Genomic DNA, 19,627 nt, shown 5'->3' with positions numbered 1-19,627 from the left:
GAGGGGGGGGGAATGTAGCGGGCCGGTGTGGCTCCCCTCCTCCCCGGAGAGGGTTGAGCCCCGGACACAGGAAGGGGCGGGGCTACAGCAGGGTGAGCCCGCCCCTCAGAGGGTCAGGCGGCGACCCGGAAGAATAAAAGCCGGGCCTCCCAGCTCAGTCAGCTCTCAGCCACCGGGGAGAGCAGACCTGCCTGAGGGAGCTCCTACCGGAGGAACCACTGGAGCCCCGAGCGACTGCCTGGACTGGACGGAGAGCACCCTACCTCGCTCCTGGGAAGACCAGCCGGAACTCCCCCGCGCCACCTACGATGAGGAGCCCGGGGGAACGCCCCAGCTGCCATGCTGTTACCCCGAGGAGCCCCCGGGGCAGGATTGGCTGGACTTCCCTAAGGACCTACCAGACCTACCCCCCAGCCCAGGTTGGGACGAGCCCATGCAGTGGGACTTCCCGGGGCGAGACGCCGTGGACCAGGTAGGCCAAGAGGGGGATAGTGGAAGTGGCCCGGGGGCAGCTGACCTCAGTCAGGCTGCTGACCAGACTGAACCCATGTCAGTGTTGCGGTCAGGATCCCCACTGACCGGCAGCGGTGAGGACCGCTGCCTAGGGCCCCGGGCCGGGACACAGTGGAGTGGGTGGGCCTGTGTCCCCCCCTGCCACCCCACTCACGGGTGGCAGTCGTCCCCCTCTACCTACTGGCTCAGCCTGCCGCAAAAGGCCTGAGCCCCTGTACTGTTTGCTACTGGCTCAGCCTGCCACAAGAGGCCTGAGCCCCTGTACTGCTTGCTACTGGCTCAGCCTGCCACAAGAGGCCTGAGCCCCTGTACTGCTTGCTACTGGCTCAGCCTGCCACAAAAGGCCTGAGCCCCTGTACTGTTGTTACTGGCTCAGCCTGCTACCCAAGGCCTGAGCCCCTGTACTGTTGTTACTGGCTCAGCCTGCTACCCAAGGCCTGAGCCCCTGTACTGTTGTTACTGGCTCAGCCTGCCACAAAAGGCCTGAGCCCCTGTACTGTTGTTACTGGCTCAGCCTGCTACCCAAGGCCTGAGCCCCTGTACTGTTTGTTACTGGCTCAGCCTGCTACCAAAGGCCTGAGACCTATTTAGACTGTTTGTCGCCCAGCCCCTGCACCAGGGGGCCTGGGCCTGTCCTAGCCTTAAAGAGACAGGACAGAACCCCTGTGAGACAAGCGGGCCGGTGTGGCTCCCCTCCTCCCCTCAGAGGGTTGAGCCCCGGACCCACCTGTTACACACCTACTCTGGCTCCCAAATCCAAGTCCTCTGATTGATGGAAATTTTGATAATACAGTGTTTGTCTGAAAAGGGATGAGTTGGATATCATTTGAAAGCCCTTTCTCCTATGAACATGATACCAAACATGACAGACCTAGAACAATTATGTAGCTGTATATTCAAAAAATGTTTAAAAATCAACGTTTTTAATTATATTTTAACACAGGAATGCATTGCTTGCATAAAAAAGAGATTGATTTTTGGTAATCGAAGGGAAGTTAGCCTTGATATATAGGACTTAAAACATTTGTTCATCTAAGTCATCATCAGTGACGTCTCCATTTAGGGCACCACTGCTAGACACGTCACAGTGATTCTCGTCTGTGACACACTTGCACATATCAATACAATGCAGGTTGCTGGGCAAACATTTGCATGGTGGTGAGCATCTGGTCTTTGCATACAAGCAATTGATTAGCAGATGGATTGATTCGGAAGTGCATTTCGTATCAGTCCATCCTGCATGACCCATCCATACCTGATAGAGGAGGATAGTTTTGAATGCACTCACTCATCCCAGTCATTCCATTGCTTGATAATCCTCTTCTTGATAGCAGCTATACATGCACCTCTGGATGGTGGCAAGTTTTCTTAGTGAAATGAGCGATCATTGGGGCTAGCAGGTATGACTGGCAGGATGTATACATGGGTCATTTGCTGTCTGCTGCTGATGTTGGAATGTATTTTTTCCCCGAAATGATGTATAATATGTCCTAGATATCCAGATCTTTTGCGAGTATGTCTTCTCCCTCTTCAGCTGAAGCCATACTCAATTATTTTTCACCTTTGGAGTGCATCCCACTTTTCCACAATAACGAAGTGAGGTCAAGGTTAGTGAATGCAGAAAGCTCTGCTTTAGTCAATTAAACCAATACTTTATTGAAAACTGAGTTTTTGGCTTCAGAATTTTTGGACTTGATAGAAAAGTGTGTGTGTCATGAAGTCAGGAAGCACTTTCAAGGAACAGTTCTTTGCTGGTCCAGACAGCACATGAGGCTGGGACTAGTCTCCATTAATATAGTCCTGATAGCAGACCATAACAGTAGCATGAAGAGTACCTGTGCCATCTGCTGTATCTTCAAGGAAGTCTAAGTTATTGGCAGCACAAAAATATAGACCTTCCCTTGATGAGATCTGGGGAATGTACAGCCGTTCATTCAGTTCCATGCAGCTAAGAACATTGCTTGCTATTGCAGTCTCCAGGAAGAGTACTTTATACTCAGTGGAGGAGGCAATGCTGTGCATAAACTGCACAAGGAATTTGCTACAGGTTTTGGAATTAATTGTTAAACCAACAGCCATTTGTAGTGGTAGATTGTGCATATGGCTCACAGTTGTCATGCATGTGTTGAAAACCTGCCTTTCACTCAAGCACTCGTACATGAGGCTTTGTGATAAAATGGCAGCCTTGTGCTCCACTTGCTTACTGTCAAGCTTGCTGGTGCTTACTGTCACCATGATCAAAGATGCACCATTTAAAAAAAAAAGAAAAACAGGTCACTCAGTTTTATTTTTTCAGATTTGGCATCAACTATGGATCCCTGAAACTCCCACATACTGCAGGACACAATGCTTTTCCGTAAACATTTAGCATCTGGAAACAGTCTTCATATTACTGTTGACATCAGCGCTTTGTATAGCGCCACGTCTTTTGCAGCTTATAAGTATATGCACTGTGATTCATTTCTGTGGATAGGATTGCTAAAAACTACATCCACATCCCACAGTTCATCTTCAATAAATGCTTTCAGAGCTTTTCTGCTAAGCATTTGTTCCTCTTCAATCCTGTTCAAAGCACATATTTCTCTGTACTTAGCCTTTGCATCACCCATCACCACCACTTTTCCATCCATTTGAGCCCTCTGTGAGGCAGTTTTTGAACTCCAGCCGAGTTGCATAGTTTACAGTGGTAACATCAGTATTTGTTTCGATTGCTTTTACCTTTTGACACAATATATATGTTATTGGTGTAGCACTTGATGTGATACACAATATCATATGCATGGGCATCTTTTGGGTCAATGCACTCACCTTTATTTTCCATGCAACATTCTTACTAAGAATGACTGCTTCATACAGTTTCACACCTGTCTTATGTGTCAAAACTGTGCTTAATGGATACTTTCGGGCTTCTGGAAAACTGCAGAAGAAAAGGTATTCTTCTCAAAATGCATGCCAAGGGATCTAAGATAAGGTGACTCTTGCCCACGACTGGCAGTTGTCTTTGCATCTTGAATTTTTTCCTGATGCTCGATGTACATCTTCTCCAAGCTCGCCAAATTCAGTTTATGCGTGCATTTCTTCTAGCCTGTAAGGTGCTACCAAGCATTTAACTAGGACTTCCACAGTGGAATTCTTCAAAGATTCAGCTACTCTTTTTCTTTCCATTGATTCCTAAAAATGATCAAGATGAGAGTAAAAACGAAAAGATTGTAATTATATTATAATTATGTTATGTAATGTATGTTATGTAACTATGTGCATACCGTTTGCGGATGGATTCCAGTAATTTCTGGCATGATGCTGATGTCTTCATCAGTGCTTCAGTACAACTCTTGGCATAGTAAATAAAGTTGATAATCAGTACCACTGAAACAATTCTTTTTTTGCCAATGATGCCAAATCATCGTGATGCATTCCTTCCTTTCATAGTAATCTGTAACATTAAAGAAATGAATCAGGTATCATGTTCTGAGACTGAACTGATCACACAGTACTGTCAACTGAGGGCCACAATTTAATATTGTGAGGGCTGCATGTTTGACAAGACTTTCTTAAAGTATAATTTAAAAAAATTTATTTTTAAGCATTCTCTTGAATATATAGCTACATAGTTGTTTTAAGTATCAGAGGGGTAGCCGTGTTAGTCTGGTTCTGTAGAAGCAGCAAAGAATCCTGTGGCACCTTATAGACTAACAGACGTTTTGCAGCATGAGCTTTCGTGGGTGAATACCCACTTCTTCAGATGCATGTATTCACCCACGAAAGCTCATGCTGCAAAACGTCTGTTAGTCTATAAGGTGCCACAGGATTCTTTGCTGCTTCTATAGTTGTTTTAGGTTTGGTACCATTGTGTTTTTGGGAGAAGGGCTTTTGAATGATATTCAACTTGACCCGTTTCTGACAATATTATCCAAATTTCCACCAGCTGGAGGAGTTGGAGCAGGGAGCCACGGGGGGCAGGAAGTCCCATCTACCACGCTGCGAACAGTGACACTATTGAAATTATTATTCGGTCGATTTTTACAAATCAAAAGACACCATTCCTATCTTTCTGTCATTAACTTGCCTACAGAATTACATATGCTCCCAGATTACTACAGGTGAAAGGCTCCATAGCTCCAAAGCAATGTTCTGAGACATCCAATCCCTGTTAATGTTATACTTTGATAATTATGTTTGCTTTCTGAAAAGATAATTTTATTAAATCAAGTTCTGTCCTTTTTGGGCTGTACGTAGGCAGGGCTTCCGCTCCCTGGACACACTGCTAAAATCATCCACACATTGCTATCAGTCTAAAAAACACGCTACATCTCCCACACCCTATTCTTAAAAGGACAGCTCCTATTAAACAAATACAAATAATGCAAATGCAACAATACAACAAATTATTAAACCAAGATGCACATTCACTTTAATAAATAAAATTTTTGCAATATAAAATTGTTCTAACAATTACTCTTGGGTCCACTAACTTTTACTTACACACACACATAATTTGTCATATTCACATGGATCATCATCAGGTTTTCAACCCACAACCTTCAGACCTGCTGTACAGATCCCTTACACTACAGCTCTAAGCGTAATGGGGAAGATATGTTGTTGTTCCCTTTGTGGACCAGCTCATGCAGGGTGCTAAAACACTCTCATTGCCAGTGGGTTACACAAGTATTTGTGAGACAGCAGTGCAATGCTGGGCATCAATATTTCTGGTTCTTCTTCGAGTGATTGCTCCTATGCATTCCAGTTAGGTGTGCGCGCTGTGCGTGCACGGCTCTCCGGAACATTTTTACCCTAGCAACTCCGGTGGGCCGGCTGGGCGCCCCCTGGAGTGGCGCCGCTATGGCGCCGGATATATACCCCAGCCGGCCCGTCCGCTCCTCAGTTCCTTCTTACCACCCGTGACGGCCAGTTGGAACAGTGGAGTGCTCTCTCACCTCCACAGCCCTAGCGTTTCTCCATCTCTTCAGTGTATATAGTTGGTTAACTTAGTTTAGTTGTTAGATTAGTTGAATAAGTTTAGTTGTTATAGTATAGTAAGGGAATTAGAGGGGTTAGCCCCTCTTCTTCCACAACCGGTGCGGGCTCATGCCCAAGGCACCGGGGTTTAAGCCCTGTGCGGCTTGCCAGTGGCACATGCCCATCGGCGACCCGCACGACTCCTGCCTGAGCTGCCTCGGGGAATCTCATAGAACAGATAAGTGCCCGATTTGCACGGCGTTTAAGCCGCGCACGAGAAAGGACCGAGACTCTCGCCTTAAACAGCTCCTTACAGAGTTGGCACTTCAGCCTCCCGCTCCGTCCCCGGCGCCGCCGAAACCGTCCTCAGCGCGCAGCACACCAGCGGCACCGAGCCGTCCCGGTACCGACGCAGCTAAAGAGTCGCAGATGGCACCGAAGTCCCGGCACCGTTCCCTCTCCCCACAGAGGAAGCGGAAGACGGCGCACACAGCTCCTAAGTCTTCAACTTCGGGACAGCTTACCCAGCCATCACCGGCACCTCCGGCACCGGCTGTGGTAGTGCACAAGCCGTGCAGGTTCCGTTGACTCCGGCACCTCAAGAGCCGTCGAGTCCGGTACCTCCCTGATCCCCGGTGCCGACCGCGGTCGAGCTGCATCTCCCGTCCACGCCTGAGACATTCGCGACGGCAAGAGAGCTTATTGAGCTCGCAGAGGCACCGAGCCTCCGGCCCCCGGCACCGCCGGTGCGGGCTGTTCAGTCGGTGGGCAAGCCGGCAATGATGCGGCCCCCGACCCCCGACAGACGGGATGGACGACGCTCCAAGCCTCGGACCTGGTCCCGATCCAGGCAACGGTCGCCGTCTCGTCGATCCCGATCCCGGCACCGATCTCCGTCTCGGTACCGCTCCCCGTCCCGGCACCGGTCACAGTCCCGGTACCGCTCAGTATCACGGTACCGGTCGCACTCCCGGCGACGCTCACGGTCCCGGTCACCGGACCGACGGTACCGTCGGAGGTCCAGCTCCCGGTACCGATCTCGACATCGCGACTCCCGAAGCCGCTCTCGTCACCGACGATCGAGGTCACGCTCAGGCTCCTGGTACCGAAATGGTCGACGGTCCAGATCTCCATCCTGGCACCGTGACGGCCGGCACCGATCCTCGGCACCGTCCAGGGACAAGCTGCCTCCTTCCACGGCGCACTCCATCAGCGCCTCTGCCCCCCCGTAACCTTCGCGTCAGCCATCCGTCGCCTCCCAGGCGGGCAGCGGGACAGATCTCCGGGCTGCCACCCAGAGCCAGGACCTTGGACCTCAGCAGTGGGGTTTTTGGGTCCCCTGGGCCTACCATGAGCCCCAAGGGCTCCCCTTTCCCCAGCGCCCAGTAGGTGCTGAACGCAGGGTGCCAGAGGCCACGGTGAGCATGCCTCCCCCAACACCACCGGGGGAGACCCTGTCGCCGTCAGATCCCGCATTGCATCCAGGGCACGATTCAACTTCCCAAGCCCCGGAGCAGCCACCGGCAGAGGTGGTGGTACAGACTCTGTCTTCATCTTCCTCTCCAGATGAGGCGGTGGCGGGTGCCGCTACGGCGGACCCTCCCCCGATTGTCCTGCGGGCCCACCAGGACCTTCTCCGCAGGGTGGCAAAAGCCATTGACCTCCCGGTGGCGGAGGTCCCGGAAGACGAAGACCCGGTGACCAACGTCATCGGCGCGGAGGCCCCGATGCGGGTGGCCCTCCTGTTTGTTAAGACAATACAGAAAAATACCACTACCATCTGGCAGTCGCCGGCGTCCGTCCCTCCTACAGCAAGGGGCGTTGAACGTAAATACTCTGTCCCCCCCATGGGATACGAGTATCTGTACACGCACCCCGCTCCGGACTCACTCGTTGTCCACTCTGTTAACGACCGTGAGAGGCACGGACAGCCAGCCCCGGCGCCGAAGTCGAAGGACGCCAGGTGCAAGGACTTGTTGGGCCGGAAGGTGTATTCGGCGGGGGGTCTCCAGCTGCGGCTTGCAAACCAGCTGGCCCTCCTAGCTCGGTACACTTTTGACATTTTCGTGTCCCTCACTAAGTATTCGGAGCTGATCCCGACGGCTTCCCGGCAAGAGTTCTCGGCTCTGGTCGAAGAGGGCAGGAAAGCCTCCCGGTCCTCCATCCAGGCTGCTCTGGATTCGGCGGACTCAGGGGCCAGAACTTTGGCCTCTGGAGTGACTATGTGGCGCATCTCCTGGCTGCAGTCCTCCACCTTGCCGCCGGAAGTGCAGTATACCCTGCAAGACCTGCCCTTTGAGACTCACGGTCTGTTCTCAGAGAAAACGGACTCCAGGATACAGACCCTGAAGGACGGTCGTATAGCTATCCGCACTCTGGGTATGGACACTCTAGCTACCCAGAGGCGCTCTTTCCGGCAGCAACAGCCCTACCGGCCTTTTACCCAGGCCAGGTCAAGGCCCTATAATAGTCGGCGCAATGGCCTCAACCGCCATAGACCTTCAGGCAGCAGGCGCAACCAGGCCCAGGCGTTGTCCAAGGCCCCGCAACGGCCCAAACAACAGTTTTGATGGGACGCCCGAGGACGGCTCATCAGTCTATTCCCAGGATCCAACCCCTTTGTTTTGCAACAGCCTTTCCCGCTTCCTCCCGGCGTGGTCCCAAATAACATCAGACAGCTGGGTACTCCGTACTATCCAGTATGGTTACCGCCTTCAGTTTATTTCGCCCCCTCCTTCCCACCCACCTTCCCCGTCCCTCTTCAGGGACCCCTCTCACGAGCAATGCCTCTTGCAAGAGGTCGAGACGCTGTTGAGGTTGGGTGCCATAGAGGAGGTGCCGCAAGACAGGCGGGGCAGGGGATTCTATTCCCGTTATTTCCTCATCCCCAAGGCGAAAGGAGGCCTCAGACCCATACTGGACCTCCGGGAGCTCAACAAGTACATGGTCAAGCTCAAATTTCGCATGGTAACCTTGGGGACCATCATTCCCTCCCTGGATCCGGGAGACTGGTTTGCCGCCCTCGACATGAAGGACGCGTACTTCCATATCGCGATCTACCCTCCCCATCGACGCTATCTACGTTTCATGGTCAACAGTGCACACTACCAGTTTGCGGTACTACCCTTCGGCCTATCCACCGCGCTGAGGGTATTCACCAAGTGCATGGCGGTAGTTGCTGCAGACCTCCACCGTCGTCGAGTTCACGTCTACCCTTATCTCGACGACTGGCTGGTTCGTGGGCCATCCCAACAATTGGTAACAGACCAAATTGCCGAGATACTCTCCCTGTTTCGGGCACTGGGCCTTCTCGTCAATGCCGAGAAGTCCTCACTGACTCCATCGCAGAGAGTGGAATTTATCGGAGCGGTCCTCGACTCCACGGTGGCCAGGGCCTGCCTCCCTCGCGCTCGACACCAGACGATGGTCTCCATCATCCGAGACCTGCACGCTTTTCCCACTGCGATGGTTCGGTCCTGCCTACGCCTCCTGGGCCACATGGCGTCGTGCACGTTTGTCACCGCCTACGCGAGGCTGCGCCTTCGCCCATTTCAATCCTGGCTGGCGTCGGTGTACCGCCCGCACCGCGACTCCATAGACAGAGTAGTCACGGTCACGAAGCCTACCCTCGCTTCGCTCAGCTGGTGGCTGGACCCAGAGGTCGTATGTGCAGGAGTCCCGTTCCGCCCTCCTCGTCCGTCCGTGACACTGACAACGGATGCCTCGGCGCTGGGATGGGGGGCCCACCTGGGCGACCTTCACACCCAGGGCCTCTGGTCGCCCCAGGAGCTCTTCCTCCACATCAACGTCCGGGAGCTGCGGGCAATTCGCTTGGCATGCCACGCCTTCCACGCCCGTCTGCAAGGCCAATGCGTAGCGGTGTTCACGGACAACACGACAGCGATGTTTTATGTGAACAAACAGGGCGGAGCCCGCTCCTCCCCGCTCTGCAAGGAAGCGATGCTCCTGTGGGACTTCTGCGTGACCCACTCGATTCACCTAGAAGCGTCCTTTCTTCCGGGAGTGCAGAACACATTGGCCGACCATCTCAGCAGGTCGTTCCTCTCCCACGAGTGGTCCCTCCGTCCAGATGTCGTGCACACAATCTTCCAGAGGTGGGGGTTTCCCCAGATAGACCTATTCGCCTCCAAGGAGAACAGGAAGTGCCACCTGTTTTGCTCGTACCAGGGTCGCTCGCCAGGCTCCCTGTCGGACGCCTTCCTTTACTCCTGGACGGATCACCTCCTCTACGCCTTCCCTCCGTTCCCGCTCGTGCACCGAGTGCTACTGAAGCTTCGGAGGGACAGAGCCCACGTCATACTCGTAGCTCCGGCCTGGCTGAGGCAGCATTGGTACACCCTGCTGCTCGAGCTCTCCGTTCGGGATCCCATCCCCCTTCCGTTATGGCCGGACCTCATCACACAGGACTTCGGCAGACTCCGCCATCCGAACCTGCAGTCCCTCCATCTTGCAGCTTGGTACCTGCGTGGTTGACCCACGCAGAGAGGGACTGTTCGGCGGCAGTACAGCAAGTCCTGCTAGAGAGCAGAAAGCCTTCCACTCGCTCCACCTACCTTGCGAAATGGAAGCGATTCGCGCTGTGGTGTGATCAACGAGGACTCAATCCATTCGTAGTCCCTGTCCCTACTATCCTGGACTACCTCTGGTACCTTAAGGAGCAAGGTCTTGCGGTCTCCTCCTTGAGGGTCCACCTGGCAGCAGTGTCTGCCTTTCGTCCATCTATGGGAGGTCGGTCCATCTTCTCCAACCAGATGGTTTCCCGCTTCCTTAAAGGCCTGGACCACTTGTACCCGCCGGTGCGGCGTCCTGCCCCGACCTGGGATTTGAACCTCGTTCTGGCCAAGCTTATGGGACCGCCCTTCGAGCCTCTGCCCATGTGCTCTCTGCTCTACCTCTCCTGGAAGACAGCCTTCCTCGTCGCAATTACATCCGCAAGACGAGTCTCTGAGCTTCGTGCTCTAACGGTTGGTCCACCATACACCGTCTTCCACGGAGACAAGGTGCAGCTTCGACCACACCCGGCCTTCCTCCCTAAGGTGGTGTCGGCGTTCCACCTCAACCAGGAGATCTTCCTCCCGGTCTTCTTCCCGAAGCCGCACGCCTCCCCTCGGGAGCAACAGCTTCACACCCTCGACGTCCGCAGGGCCCTTGCCTTTTACATCGAGCGGACGAAGCCCTTCCGGCGTTCGACCCAGCTGTTTATAGCAGTCGCCGACCGCATGAAGGGCGAGCCGGTCTCCTCCCAGCGGATTTCCTCCTGGGTAACGGCATGTATTCGGACATGCTACGAGCTTGCTCGCGTGCCACCATGCCACCTCACTGCTCACTCGACGAGAGCGCACGCCTCGTCGGCCGCCTTCCTGGCCCATGTCCCCATCCAGGACATCTGTAGAGCGGCCACCTGGTCTTCTGTCCACACCTTCGCCTCCCACTACGCGTTGGTGCAGCAATCCAGAGACGATGCAGCCTTCGGCTCAGCAGTCTTACACTCTGCCACGTCTCACTCCGACCCCACCGCCTAGGTAAGGCTTGGGAATCACCTAACTGGAATGCATAGGAGCAATCACTCGAAGAAGAAAAGACGGTTACTCAACGTAGTAACTGTTGTTCTTCGAGATGTGTTGCTCCTATCCATTCCAGACCCGCCCTCCTTCCCCACTGTCGGAGTAGCCGGCAAGAAGGAACTGAGGAGCGGACGGGCCGGCTGGGGTATATATCCGGCGCCATAGCGGCGCCTCTCCAGGGGGCGCCCAGCCGGCCCGCCGGAGTTGCTAGGGTAAAAATGTTCCGGAGAGCCGTGCACGCGCAGCCCGCACACCTAACTGGAATGGATAGGAGCAACACATCTCGAAGAACAACAGTTACTACAGTGAGTAACCGTCTTTTTCTGTTTGTGGCTATGGGAATGGATTGTGATCCAGTGGTTACAGACAGCATCACTAAATGTAACAATGCCTTGCTTGGGTCATCTGTGTGTACTGAATCCAGTACCTCTAAATGTAAAAGTGGCCTCTTCCACTTCAGATAAAGAGCCAGATCTCTTAGCACAGAAATACTCAAGTCAGAAACCTCTGTATGTGTAGCTACTAGAGAGTGATGCAAAAAGACAGTGTTGCAAAGTGGATGAGTCTTGGCTCTGTTATAGCTCTATTCCTGGTGTGATAGACCCAGGCTAGTTGGGAACAGCAGAGTAGTAGAAGGGAGATATACTGGCCACTGGATAAGCAGTTTTCTGTTCCCTGAGTGATCAGAGCAAGGGCTGCTCCAGGCTAATGAGAACACCTGACTCCAATTAACCTGCTAAAAGTCAGGTGAGGCTGTTAAGCACCTGACTCTAATTAAGCCCCCTCTGATGGTATAAAAGGGCTCACTCCAGTCAGGCCAAAGGGAGCCAGAGGAGAGGAAGTGCATGCAAGGAACTGGGAGCAAGAGGCTTGCAAGAAGCTGAGAGTGAGTAGGCATACGGCTGGAGGACTGAGAAGTACAAGTGTTATCAGACATCAGGAGGAAGGTCCGGTGGTGAGGATAAAGAAGGTGTTGGGAGGAGGCCATGGGGAAGTAGCCCAGGGAGTTGTAGCTGTTGCACAGCTGTTCCAGGAGGCACTCTAGACAGCTGCAGTCCACAGGGCCCTGGGCTGGAACCCGGAGTAGAGGGTGGGCCCAGGTTCCCCCCAAACCTCCCAACTCGTGATCAGACACAGGAGGAATTGACCTGGTCTGTGGCTTCTACCAGAGGGGAAGGTCTCTGGGCTGTTTCCTGACCCACAGGATGAATCTGTGAGGTGAGCAAATCCGCCAATAAATGCAGGACCCACCAAGGTAGAGGAGGAACTTTGTCACAATGGTTTCTATTCGGTTATCTGTAAAATGGTGAATGGTAGTTACCCCCAACAAGGTATGAAAGCCTGGCTCATAGTATGGGTTGTGAAGGGCACAGAAATATTAAGAGCAGTCAGTGGAAGAGAAAGGAGTAGAACTCATGGGCTCTTGGTTTGCTGTTTAGTGCACCTAACACTAGACTACAGAACTTTGTGTTCTTTCTTTCCCCCCACTCCCCTCTGCACCCCAATATATGTGAAGGCTGGAGTGAGGGCCAAAGTCACATTATTTGTGAGAATTAATACTGCATACACACATAATTATCCCAGAGGGACTCTCAGTGACTTCAGTGTGGCTCCCTGAGGAAATACATAAACCCTCATACGTAAGTGAAGTCCAATAACAAGAATACAGTCAACATGAATTGCACTTAGTCTCACTATTATAATGTTCATCTCAGCTTTTTTAAACTGAGTGGTTTTCAAGTTAGCAGTGTCCTTGCAGCTGGATTTTGCTTCGTGATGTGACTGCAAAACAATTACAAAAATTAGAACAGCCTTTGGTGCATTTATTTTTCTTCTATGACAATGTTGTATGAAAGTCTTATCTCTATAAAATCTTATAAGTTTTTCCAGTCATAGACTCTGAACCTGGAAGCAGTTACTCATGAGCATGTATATATTCCTGCATGGAGTCCCACTGAAGTCAATGAATTTTGCAAATCACTTTTAATTTTGTTTCCCCTCTTGCTATGGGAAAAACCTATACAAACAAAAAGGGGAGATGATTTTTGGAGGGCAAGCAGGGAAGCTGAATATAATCAAAGTGCAATCTAATATACAAAGTTAACACACTGGAAAACACAGAGAACGTGGTTTTTTCCCCTCAAATCTCTTTTAGTTATTGAAACATTAGGAGTTACTTGTAACAATGTCAGCTTAAAAAAATGTAAAGTTGTCATAAACAGATAGTTAAGGGTTAAGGTCTCTTTTACCTGTAAAGGGTTAACATGTAGTACCTGGTGACCACCTGACCAGAGGACCAATCAGAGATAAGATTTTTTCAAATCTCTGTGGAGGGAAGCCTTTGTCTGTGTGAGAACTGGTTTTGGATTTAACAGAGGACAGTCATGTCCCCAAGTTCTCCTGGAGTAGTTTCTACTAATTAATAGTGAGTATTAATTAGAAAGGCGAATTAGTCTTATGATTTGATTTCTATATTGGCAATTGTGTGTTTGCTAAAGGAAATGCTTTATTCCTGTTTGCTGATATTGCTTTTACTGAGAAAAGGGGGAGAGGGGATTCTCTCCAGAGATTGATAAGGTTATACCCTATGAGTGTCCAGCTTGGGCTCATAGAGATTCTGTATTTTTCTTTTTATTCTTTAATAAATTCTTTTCTTTTCTTTGGACTTGGTTAATTCCTTCCCTTGGGGAAATTCAGGGGAAGGGGAGGGGGAAGTGGGCTGCTTCCCTGTGTGTGTGAGATTCAAGGCGTTTGAATCCAGGCACCTCTGTCTCCAGAGCAGGCTGGAGAGAGGGAGGAGGGGGGAGGTTCCTCCTCTGTGAATTGATCTGTGTTCCCAAGGGGGGAAACAGGGGTGTCCCGGCCCACGGAATTGACCGGGTGGTGGCAGCCGAAGGGGAGACCTACCCTAGGATTTTGGGGTGGGGGGAAGACATGCGGGTCCTCACTTTGAAACCGCCCAGTTTCAAGTGAGGGTAGACTCCTGACATGGTGGCAGTGGTGTTTCGGACCCAGAGAGAGAGGCAAGGCTTTTCTACCAGAGGCACTCTGAGGCAGTTTCAGGGTTACAAGTATTTTCAGTTTTTGCAGGGCTTTCTGTTACAGTACTTGCGTCCATTGTGATACGAGGTATCACTCAGGATTCCTAAGGTGGGGGGAAGTGCTCGACAAAGTACATTCCCATCCAACAGGGAAAACAGGGTTAGGAGGAGGTTTTTTTCTCTGCTGGCTATGCTGAGGAAAAACTCTTCCCTAGAGGTGTGTCCTTCCTTTGTGATATCAGGTATCACTCAGGATTCCTAAGGTGGGGGGAAGTGCTCGACAAAGTACATTCCCATCCAACAGGGAAAACAGGTTTGGGGGGGGGAGACAGAAACCCTCCAGACAGATTTTTTTTCCTGTGTCTTTTGAAATCCTCTGAAGCCAGGGAATACAAATCTCTGAGAGGATTTACTACACTTTTCTGCAGGTACTAAGTAGCACCAGCCGCTCAGCTGGGCTTATTAGGAAGATTGTTTTTCTTGGAAACAGATTTTCAGCTGGGTTTAGCTGAGGCATAAGGTTTTCTAACAGGCTGTGTTAGAAAAGGATTTTTTTCCTTCTTCTTTTCTTTTTTCTCCTTTTTTTTCTTTCTGTCTGCTTAAAAACAGCTAGGAAAGAGGTGCAAGTTTTTCTAGGAGGCTTGTTAGAAAGGACCCCCACTGTGAGGTACTTAGCAAGTGCTAGAAACAGGACAAACCAGTTTTTTTGGGTCTTCTCAGTATATCAGCAAACTGCAACTACACATTTGCAAATGAAAAGGTTTTGTTTCTTTTCTATTCAGTCTCTCGGGAATAGAGAGGGTTAGGAATTGGGGAAACCAATTCCCTGACTGCAAAGGGGTGTGGCCAGCACCAAAAAGCAACACCAGCAAGCCACACATAAAATTCACTGACTGCAGAGGGGTGTGGCCAGCACCAAAAAGCAACACCAGCAAGCCACACATAAAATTCACTGACTGCAGAGGGGTGTGGCCAGCACCAGAAGGCACTGTTCCCCATCCCAAGAAATTTCCCACCTACATGGCAGGTGAGGACACTAAGGCCTTCTTCAAAAAGGTTAAAAGGACCTGCCATGGGTACAGCATCCCTGAAGACCAGTACAAGGACTGGTCAGGAAAAAGGACTTTTGCTGTCTATTACAATTATTCCATCCCCATGTTACTGGGGGAAGACTTGGCCAACCATGTGCAGCTGGCCAAGAGGGGGGGAGTGGTCACCCGCGGCCAGGCCAAACAAGCAGGCACTCCCAACCCTGTTCCTGAGCCATCCACCAGGACCCTGTCTGTGTTACCAGAGACCCAGACAGAGGTGGTGGAACCGGATCCCATGCCAACAACTACAGCAGCCATAGTACATCCAGTCCCAGGACCGGAACTGGAAAAGCAACCAGCGGCAGAACCAGCGCCAGCACTGACGCCAGCGCTTGCAACTCCACCGCCAGGGGGCGCCAACGGGCCTAAACTGGCAGAAGCAGCAGACAACTCTACCCAAGAGGCTCAGCCAGAGCCTGAAATATCACCTTGTGCACCAGCGGAGAGCGGTCCACAGTCAATGAAAACAACCTCATCACCTACATCGCTCCCAGAGGAATTGGTGTCTCCCGCCTCAAGGGAACAGTTCCAGACTGAGCAGGAAGCCGATGACAGCCTTAAGAAAGCTTTGGGCGGCGGCACGAAGCAACCCACCGCCTCTCAGCTCTTCTACCCAATTCCAGTTTGTTGTAAAACAAGGACTTTTATATAAGGACATTCTTTCTGGTGGACACCAGGAAGGCCAGCATCCTCAAAGACAGTTGGTAGTTCCAACTAAGTACTGGGACAAGCTCTTAAGCTTGGGCCCTGACATCCCAGGGGGCATTCTGGGGTCAACAAAGCAAAAACAGGTTAAAAACATTCCTTCCACTGGGAGGGGATGGGCAAGGACAATGCCAAGTATGTCCGCTCAAATGCATACAAAGTGTTCTTCAGTGTCAAAAATCTTGTTGTTTACATACTTAGTAGTATATGTAATAGTGCATGTGTTTTGTTTATCTGTTTATGTTACAGTGCTAGGAGGAAATCACCACCAGTAGTTCCCACTGTTGGCGATTTGGGGGGCGTGTCATAAACAGATAGTTAAGGGTTAAGGTCTCTTTTACCTGTAAAGGGTTAACATGTAGTACCTGGTGACCACCTGACCAGAGGACCAATCAGAGATAAGATTTTTTCAAATCTCTGTGGAGGGAAGCCTTTGTCTGTGTGAGAACTGGTTTTGGATTTAACAGAGGACAGTCATGTCCCCAAGTTCTCCTGGAGTAGTTTCTACTAATTAATAGTGAGTATTAATTAGAAAGGCGAATTAGTCTTATGATTTGATTTCTATATTGGCAATTGTGTGTTTGCTAAAGGAAATGCTTTATTCCTGTTTGCTGATATTGCTTTTACTGAGAAAAGGGGGAGAGGGGATTCTCTCCAGAGATTGATAAGGTTATACCCTATGAGTGTCCAGCTTGGGCTCATAGAGATTCTGTATTTTTCTTTTTATTCTTTAATAAATTCTTTTCTTTTCTTTGGACTTGGTTAATTCCTTCCCTTGGGGAAATTCAGGGGAAGGGGAGGGGGAAGTGGGCTGCTTCCCTGTGTGTGTGAGATTCAAGGCGTTTGAATCCAGGCACCTCTGTCTCCAGAGCAGGCTGGAGAGAGGGAGGAGGGGGGAGGTTCCTCCTCTGTGAATTGATCTGTGTTCCCAAGGGGGGAAACAGGGGTGTCCCGGCCCACGGAATTGACCGGGTGGTGGCAGCCGAAGGGGAGACCTACCCTAGGATTTTGGGGTGGGGGGAAGACATGCGGGTCCTCACTTTGAAACCGCCCAGTTTCAAGTGAGGGTAGACTCCTGACAAAAGTGAAGTATGATTTTTTTAAGTAGATAAAATGAACCTTTAAATCTAATCTATTATATATGCCCTGTTTTGATTTTCCAGACGAGTTCTTTAAAATTCTCCATGTGCTCATTTAGATTTAAGTGATGCTTATTGATGGTTACTTTCTTCCTGTCACGAACAGATGATTGGCCTTGAAAACTAAAACGAGCATTGCACGTATTTTAGTCTTGACAGTTATTTTTCTGAGAACTTCCCCCTTAGTGTTCCCAGGTGAGCTAGCTGAAGTCATTGGTATAAAAGATAGGAATTATTCATGATATTATCAATTTTAGAAAGATATTGCTGAACAATTTGTGTATTAAATTGACCCTATGGAATTTTCTCTCTTACTGCAAAGGGGACAGGAAGTAAGAGAAATTAAGACAAGAAGAAACCTTTTCTGCATTCAAAACTATTAAAAAGCACTATATAATGGGCACTTTTTTTATATAGTTTCAATAGCTATTAAATATGCTTAGATAAATACAATTTTTGTTGAAGTATCTGAGGTCCTTCCAGGTTAATTAGATTAGAAATAATGAGGTTTCTGGTGGACTTCGTGGAGTCTCTGGTTTTTCTCCCTTTCTGTGTTATAAAAAGTTCTGCTTGGGGTAGTTTATTGGTTCTTTTTTTGGATGAGCTAGAGATGGGATGTCTGCTGTGAATGTCATTCTGGTTAAGATGGAAAAGCTTTATCCAAGAGATTTATGTAATGTTTCCTAATGGTCATCAGACTTTGGATTAATACATGTCACAACCTGAGAATGGTTTTGTGATCTTCACTGTCCCAAAGAAATGCAGTTACCCCCTTATTAAAACATGTGAAAGGCTTACTGAAAAAAAGTTCAGTCTTGGATCATTTATACCCCTTTTTCTGCTCATCACCTTCTTCTATTTTTCCTATTTGCAAGAATAATTCCCTCTCTGTCCCATACCTACCGATAACATCAACAGTTCCCTAAGAAGCCCTTTGTAAGGATAGCTGCTCTGGCCGTGTAGGTGGTGGTCTACAGACAGTTGTCCCTTATTCAGGGCCGGCTCCAGACTTCAGCGCGCCAAGCAGGCGCGTGGGGCGGCATTGTCCTGGCAGGGCGGCATTTGGCTCCGGCGGACCTTCCGCAGTCATGCCTGCGGGATGTCCACCAGAGCCCCGGGATGAGCGGACCTGCCACAGGCATGACTGCGGAGGGTCCCCTCTTCCCGCGGCTCCGCTTGAGCTCCCGCCAGCATGGCTGCGGCGGGTGCACTTGCCCCGCGGCTCGGACGGAGCTCCCGCAAGCATGCCTGCGGATGTCCACCGGAGCCGCGGGACCACGGGACCGTCCGCAGGCACTTCTGCCCCGGCCGCGGGACCGGGGAAGGGTGGCGCAAACGGCGCGGCGCGCCACCCTGCTTGGGGCGGCGGAATTTCTAGAGCCACCCCTGCCCTTATTCCCCACAAACTAGCTGTATGGGACTTCATGTGCTTTTCTCCAGGCTCTGTGCAACTTCTGCAAGTGTGTACTCCAACCAACAGAACATTTATTGTTGCAGGAAAGTGCAACACTGTTATATATTATGTCACTGACTGGGGAAAGGACTTCTTACTACAACCATGACAAAAGCAGGAAAAGCTAGAGGGGAGCCAAATACAATTTAAAATTAAACAAAAATCCATTTTAATTACATCAGTATGACTCTCTTATTCATAAGGCTATAAACATTTTTATGACATTAGTTCACTGAGCATAAATACACTTCAAGTTCCCTGAACTTTGATTCATTTATTTCCAGACAATTTTTTTTAAACTTTTAATGATCAGCAGAAAAATTGGTGTGGAATTAGGTTTTTTCCCCCCTTTGTAACATATAAGGTGTCCTGCCATCTGTCCTGTTTCAGTACACTGCCTCTTGTTACAGTGTCCTCTAGTGTGGTACAACTTTGTATAAAAAGCTGCTATAATTTTTCATAGCTATATTAAGTCTTCTGTACATTTACCCTTATTATAATAACATCTACTAATAATCAAAAGGTGGTTCTCAATTAGGTGTAGCAACAAATGTGCAGTAGAGTTTATCTCTAAATTTTTGATGTGATAAAGTGCTGATGGTAACACTTGAGTGTGTCATTACCTTTCCCATCAAATTCATCATCTTCCGATACAGCTGTGGTGCTGTTGTCGTCTGCTATTTCCTAAGCCACAATTTCCATGTCAGTTTGTGGCTAAACCCCCCATCTTAACAATCCCTTTTTATCCAGTTCAACATTTAACTTTCATCTACTGCATACTTATAACTGGCAGTTTTTTGCCAAAAAACTGACAAGACTGTATTGGGCATCATCAACAGCATCAGGCTTGCTTTTGGACAGCAAAGATGAAACAGCTGTTTCATTGTCCAGTACTTATGCATTCAATATATGGCCCTATTTTTTTCCATCTTTCTCTTACTATTATAGTCTAGATGGTTTTCCCTACGTGTCTAGTGGTGTTACATATACTTCTACATTGTTGAGACAATGGTTCAGAACTAGATTTTGTCTCTTAAGACAATTTTTTCCATCATACCACTTTCATAGAATCATAGAAGATTAGGGTTGGAAGAGACCTCAGAGGGTCATCTAGTCCAACCCCCTGCTCAAAGCAGGACCA

The 19,627-nt window shown here is 49.9% G+C and overlaps 1 protein-coding gene across 1 annotated transcript in view; it reads left to right on the top strand.

Annotated features, from left to right (window-relative positions):
- Nucleotides 1–19,627, top strand: part of VPS13B (vacuolar protein sorting 13 homolog B) — a 902,514-nt gene that overhangs the window by 437,766 nt on the left and 445,121 nt on the right. The gene's annotated exons all lie outside the window — the stretch shown is intronic.

The sequence above is a fragment of the Mauremys mutica genome, chromosome 2 (genome assembly GCF_020497125.1).
Source record: "Mauremys mutica isolate MM-2020 ecotype Southern chromosome 2, ASM2049712v1, whole genome shotgun sequence".
Taxonomy (NCBI): Eukaryota; Metazoa; Chordata; order Testudines; family Geoemydidae; genus Mauremys; species Mauremys mutica.
This window is presented reverse-complemented; position numbering and strand designations above follow the sequence as displayed.